Here is a 7,302-nt window from a genome sequence, read left to right as displayed (position 1 = left end):
GGGAAATAAATTTAATATATTTATTTTAATTTAAATTTTTAATATAAATTTTTCAACTTTCTTTAGATATTTTAATATTTGATTATTTGAATCTATATACTAAGATAAAAAATATGTATTTACTTTTCTATATGAAAAAATCGTGTCGTTGCCGATTTAAACAACAACAACGCTAGCACATTCGATTCATTTTATTTGTTTGCTATACACATCAATATTTAGGTACGTAATAAATTTTTATTTTTTTATTCGAAAACATCTTTTTGTACGATTAATCGCTATTTTTATAATTATTTTACAACATAGAAAGATTCTTATAAAAGTATTACTTTTGATAAAAATATAAAAAAATGTAGATTTTTTTTTGTATACGAAAATTAATAAAAATTAATATTTTTTAATTTAATAAAAAATACAAAAAATAAAAATCAAAAGAGTTAAAAAATACATTTGTTATCAGCTTAATTATTAATTACGCAGCTTATATGTATATTTAACGCAGCGGCAAAGCTTCCATATCCAAAAGTTTGCATCAAAACTAAAGCACATTTTTTTAGAAGTAACTTTTTAAAATTAAATATCAAGTTTTCATGGATACTAAAAAAACTAAAAAATCAGAAAAGCTTTCAAAGTACATAACTTTAGTATATAGGGTGGTCTGAATTTTATTCAAACTTTTTAGGAAAATAGTTTTTAAAATTAAAAATTTTCACTAAGCAAGTCCTTTTGAAACTTAGAAATAAAAGAGCAAGTTTTCTTGTATACTAAGCACACTGAACAAACTCCGAAAAGCTTGAAAAATTTCTTAAATTTCTTATCGAAAATTAATTCAAACTTAAGCGGGTCCAAGCTTTAACTAAGCCCATGCTCACGTAAATCTGGAACGTAAGCAAAGCTTTTTACAGTCAATCTACAGCATGATTGCATAATGCTCTAAATTTTTTAACGTTAAAAAAGTCGGAAAGTTTTGGAAACGTTTCTGAAGACTTGCAATAGTAAATTTATTATCGAAAATAAGGCCGATTTACGTAAAGGAAAGCTTTCATTAATGCAGTACCAATCTTTCGCTAACTTTTTATAGCTTTAAAATGAGCTCTATCTGGTCGCCGTCGGTGCAAATAAATCAGTGATACTGAAAACAACGCCTGAAGGCAGAACGCTTTAAAGCTTTCTGTTGATTTTATATGGGCACACATGATAAATAAAAAATAAAAAAAACAATAAAATAAAATAAATAAACGAAATCCCGAGAGAGTGTGAAAGTCTTAGATATTAACACCAAAATTCGTATAAAATAAAATATATTTCAAATGCTTTACAAATTGAAAAATGTTATAAAAATGTCATTGTATAGGCCTTTATAAATCTATTTTTTTATGAGTAAGGCCATAAATGATCATGCCTAATAAATTTGTTATGCAGAACTTTTAAAAGTTAACAACAAAAATTAAAATTTTTACAAACAGAAGCAAATATGAGGTTTGTTCCACACGAGCCCGCGGGATCCCGTGGGTGCCCAAAAAAGCCCCGAAAGCGTTCCTCACGCTAGAAAAATGGGTAATAGAGAGCGAATACGTTCCACTTATGGATCGTAACAGCCCGGGCACAAATGTGCTCTGGGCACTTGTAGCATGTTTTGACAAATTTTTGACACTTGTGAGAGAGTAACTTATTTTTACCGAAACAGCCCTTAAAGCGTGTGGTACAAAGCTATGTATGTATACCACTGATGGGCACCTCCTTGCCCGCGGGCAAAGCTCTTTTAAGCTTTCCATACATTTTGTATAGGCGCGTATAGAGTTAAAGCTCTCTCTGCGCATCACTGATCTATACGTATTAGAGACCGTTACTGATGGAGCTGCCAAAGGTTTAGTTTTTTTTTTTAACGCATTTCAGTAGTGCTGTCTTGTTTCGAAACCGGTATAAAATCTTTGTAAATTAGTTAAACAGCTCGAAAGCACATCGGTAGACATCGAAATCTAAAATGAAGTATCTAACAGAAACATTTTCCGAAAGCTTTTTCAAAAATAGCTGAAAAATAGAACTTAAGAGTAATATTTTTATAAAAGCAAACCTCTAAAAATACATACTATACAATACAATACAATAATAACTAAGTTTTCTCCTCCAATTTCTGTTCTGCAAACAGATTTTAGGAGAACCTTTTTTATGGCAGAAATATACTCGGAGGTTTGCCATTGCCTGCCGAAGGGCGACCGCTGTTTGTAAAAACTTTTTCTAATTTTGATGTTGCTGGGACCAGAGATCGAACCCGGGCGTGCGGAGAGTTAGTAGGCAGATCTAACAACTCCGCCACAGCGACCGCTCAAAATAACTACTAAGAGAAAAAGTATGAGAGCTTTTGATTTCAAAAGCTTGGAGAAAAATACTAGTAATAATTGCAAAAAGTTATCGATTCAAAAAGCTGACAATTTCAAATTAAAAGTATTCAAAAACTTAGTTAAACAACAGTGTTGAAGTGCTTAGATTTTAGAAGTACTTAGATCTAGGCAAAGATCAGGCACCTAAGGTTTTTAAGGTTTAATGAAGAGAGCTTAAGATTCTAATTTATTTTTAAACATATTGTAAGGGCTAAAGCATGAAAGCTTTAACTTTAAAGTCTCGTAATAGAAATACTGAACCGAAATTAGTCTAACACAGCTTGAAACTTTCACAGTGAAATTTAAAGGTTGAGTTATCCATACTTGGCATTGCATCAGAGTTGTCGCATTAGGAATCTGCAAAACGGGCTTTGCGTGTAAGCCGTTACCCAACGCACAGCTTTGCATATGTATTTAGAAGTCTGTTGGTTTTTGATTTCTAAGTAAAAATGACATTTTATGCAGTGCAGTGCAAAGTATGCATAACTGAGCTATAAGTCAGGTGTTGCACAGAGAGAGCTTTTATTGTGAGCGCGCCCATATAAAATGTGCAGAGAGCTTTGAAGAGTTCCGCCCGCGGGCGCTGTTTTTAGCATCACTGATGTAGGCGCATGTATAATGAAATACTAAGAGAAGTTGTTGAAGAAGTTATCGATTAAAAAAGCTTTTAATTCAAAATAATTGAAAGGATGCATTTTTTTTGAGAATATGTGTTTCTGTGTATGCATAAATAACTTTAATGGTTGTGAAATCTCGATTTTACTCGTTAACATTGAAATCTTTCTTAAAAATTGTAATAAATCTCTTTCTTTTAATTTATAGTTATAAGCACTTTGAGTAAAATGTTTTGAAAGACACGTTTTTATGGTGGTAAAATTTTCAGGGTAATAACTATTTCATAATATCTTTTATACTTAACGATTATTTTATAATAAACGTTGAATGAAATGAATTGGAACTCTTGGAAGACGATTATTATTTTTTTTTTGAATTTCGATGGCTGAGTGGAAGATCGACCTATCTCGGCAGCCAGTTCGAAAACATTCTATCTCAAAAAACTTTTCAAGAACGTCCTATTTGAAAATTCGTTTCAAAAACGCCCTATCTCAGCTGCCGATTCAAAAACGCCCTATATCAGCATATTTTCAATACATTTTGAAGTGCGATAGGGCGTTTTTGAACCGAATTTTGAAATAAGGTGTTTTTCAATAAAATTCTGAAATAGGGCGTTCTTGAAAAGTTTTTTCAGATAGAACGTTTTCGAACTGGCAGCCGAGATAGGTCGATCTTCCACTCAGCCATCGATTTGTTTTCGGGTGCTTCATAAGTATTTAAAGTATTTTAAGATTTAGTTAGAATTGAAGAGGGTTGAAATCGTTAAATTTTTGTTTTGTACCATTTTAACAAACACATTTATATATAAAACTTCAATTTTTGTTGCGAAACGTTATTTTTTCGGTTATGTTACTTCTCTGCATATTTTAAGGGTTTGTTAGAGATTTCCAAATTTAACCGAGTTCAATTCACAACATCAAATTAGTTAAGGTAAACTTTTCTATGTTCGACATATATATAAATGCTGAGCGTAACATTTAGGTTTGTACCAGTTGTTTATAATTTTGCTACGATTTTTAGGTTAGGTTTGTTCTGATGGTTTTTGGTTATATTTGCATATCGATAGTATCAACATTTAAGTATATGTATTGGGATTTGTTAATACGAACTAGACGTTACTAAAATTTGTTGCTTTGTTATAAAAGGTTACTTTGCGAGTTTTAGTATAAGTTGTGTTTAGGTTCAAAACATAAAAAAAAAATAAATTAATTAATTAATTAAATGGCTGACTAGTTTTAAGGTTAGGTAAAATTTTACTTGTTAATGCTTGCTGGGTCATATTAGAAATTCTCGTGCACAGATGTAACTTGACTGAATGATTGCTGATTTCTCATCGAACGTGAAGGAAACCAATTATGGCAATGAATGGTATGAATATAAACTACTTTCTTCAGATGCACGATAATCTTGACGTGAATTATAAAAAAAGTAGCTTAGGATTGAACCAGTCGTAAAAACTCCTAGTAATAGTGTGTTTCCACGAGCCGTAAATTATGCAATTAAACTCGCAATATTTTCAATTGCAATGCAGTGCTCAACTAGGTCATAGCATTGTTAAAAAAATGTAAAAACTATCAGCTGTAATTTCGTTAGAGCCTCATTTTAGGTGAAATTATGAAAAATAGTTTGCCTAAATTTTATGAATTCAGCTCTACAGTTTCCTTAGTGAAACGAGATCATAAATCGCAGCCTGCCGGTAATTGGTATCGAAATTGAGATCGATTGTGTTCAAAGTTACAATTCCAAATTGAAATTGAAAATTAAAATTGATCTATTTAATTTAATATTATTTTCATAAAAATGTTCTACTTGTACAGAATGCTGAATTTCCACTAGGCATTAAAACGAAAAAACTTTTGTGTCGTTTATAAAATGCCACGTGGAAATGAATTGAATGACCAATTTTTATGAAAGTAATAAACTTAGAGAAATAAACATTTTTTCGGGAACATCATAAAAAAATCCAAGCTTGTTAAAGGGGCGTGTCCACTCACCCTTTGACAGCGAGAAATACGAAAAGACTTTGCTTGGTACTCAGCCACTGTGGAGTCATTGTGGAATTGGCATAAGAAGCATTCTAAACTGTCTTTCAAAGAACCGGAGCCAGTTAGCGGCCTCAATTGGTCTACTTCGAAGGCCCTTAGTAACTGAGGTGGTATACTCAGAATGCAAGAATTACTGGGGTGCAGTAAGGGCCTTAGGTAGGATAGGCTCAACGGCCATTTCTTTCGGTAGGAAGGACATTCTTAAATTTTGGGCACTATCTAACACGTCATGACCGATTATGTTTTAATAAGCACCGAATTGGTCTTGAAGACGATGATACGGAATTCGACTACCATGAGGCTCTTAGAATTTGTAAGGTACATAAGTCGAAGGAATCTTGAGCATTAAGCGTTAGCAACTGTCCTTAGCAATACAAAATATCTTTCAATCAATTATTTAAAAGAGCAAAAGTAACGACGCGAATACTATTTTATATCACCCAACTTTGAATTACCACGTTTGATATTTAATGCCTAGTAGAAATCCAGTATAAGCCAACATTTTTGAAAAAAATTGTTGGGTTTTAAGCGACGCTAAGTTAAGTGAGCTTTTGTGCGATTCTTCTACTAAAATGCGTTCTTTTTGTTGCCTTGGTAACTTCAACATACTTTTTGTTTAAGTAGGAGCTTTGCTAAATTTTAAAAGTGGAAATCCGCATGCTCCGTTTTTTTGTAATCATTCTTCAAACAATTTCGGTATTTGCAGTGAAGTGAGGTTATGTTGGGTGAACTGAGTATGTTTCTTCTGCTGCGGTTGTTACTTTTCGCTGCTTGTCCATATTTAATGCGGGTGTTTTTTTTAAGCAAAGTTTAGATATTTTTTTTTTGCTCGCATTTAATGTCTGGTGGAAATCTGGTATAAGTCATGTATTTGGTAAACATTTTTTTTTTAATTTTTTGGGATTTTCAGCAAAGTGAGGTTAATTTAGGTAAGCTGAGTAGGGTATTTTTTTTACTAATTCAGTATTTTAGCAGTAGGACCACTACGGCGCGTCGCTTAGACTACCTCAGATTTGCATAAGACATGACCAGTGGAATTTCGGCATAAGTAGCGTCTTTGGTTATAATTTTAGATAAAAAGTTTGGGATTTTCAACTCAATATTGTATAAGGCAAAAAATGTATCAGGAAATAGTACTTCAACGCAACCACATAAACATTTTCCACCACAGAACTCCTCCAACTCGCATTACAACATGAAACTCAAACGAAATGAAAAAGTCCTTAATTTTTTTTTTTTAATTTCTGTAACGTGGAAAACTTTTTATTATACATATATTCTCAATAAAAAAGTATCAGAATTTATAATCACTACAAACATTGTTTTGGTTTTTTTTTTGTATAAAAAGTATAAAAAAATTATTAATGTTAAAAATAAAAACGAATATTGTATGTATGTATGTTGCAATGCACTAGCAAAAAACTCTGTACAAAATTAACCGCATATTTAGGTATGTAATAATTTTTGTTGTTTATAATTTTGTTTTCGCATATTTCTTTCGCATTTTGTTTATAGGTATTGCTCTATCTAGCGTATTTATATATGTAGTTATATGTATATGTTGTAATAGCATTTCTGCTGCATAATAATCATAATAGTAATAATTATAATGATTCGCAATAAAAAAAAACTCTGTTTTATACAACAACAAATGTAATATAATTAGAAAAATTATTTTGTATGCGCATAAATGTATGTATGTAGATATGTGTTACAAAATTTGTTAAACAGTATAATAATTAAAAATATTTAAGTTACTTTTAAATTGTAAATTGAACTAAGAAAAAATATATAAAAAATTCTCTACAAAATTGTTTTTTTTTGGTTTTTTTTCAGTTTAGACAAATAAGGTAGTTTAGGAGTTACTTTATATAATTTATTGCACACTTAATTTGTTTAAAGACATTACTCTGAGACTAAGACGTCACACCGCACAAGGTCACAAGATGTTGAAGGTACATTGCTACATACACAATTGAGAAATTAACACCGCCGCTGGTGCACAATAAATAAGCTTTAAGCATGAGAACGAACGGCGCTGCAGGAGAGTTATGCGCGCCTTAGGGCGCCCACGCACGGTTAGCTTAAAGCTGAAGTGAGAGAGGTAACTGATAATAAATATTTTCTGTCAAATTGAGAGAGTTATTCCACCTTAAGTGCTATGTACATTGACTGACCTATCAGTACATCCCTCAACTCAGCTATGTTTAATATCCCGCTGTGCGCGCGGCGCCTTATATTTGCTCATTTGCAACAAATCG

Source organism: Rhagoletis zephyria, unplaced genomic scaffold, assembly GCF_001687245.7.
Source record: "Rhagoletis zephyria isolate East Lansing unplaced genomic scaffold, Rhagoletis_zephyria_1.1 Rzeph_scaffold_07636, whole genome shotgun sequence".
Classification (NCBI taxonomy): Eukaryota; Metazoa; Arthropoda; class Insecta; order Diptera; family Tephritidae; genus Rhagoletis; species Rhagoletis zephyria.
The sequence above is the reverse complement of the archived record's forward strand: the minus strand, read 5'-3'. Positions refer to the sequence as shown.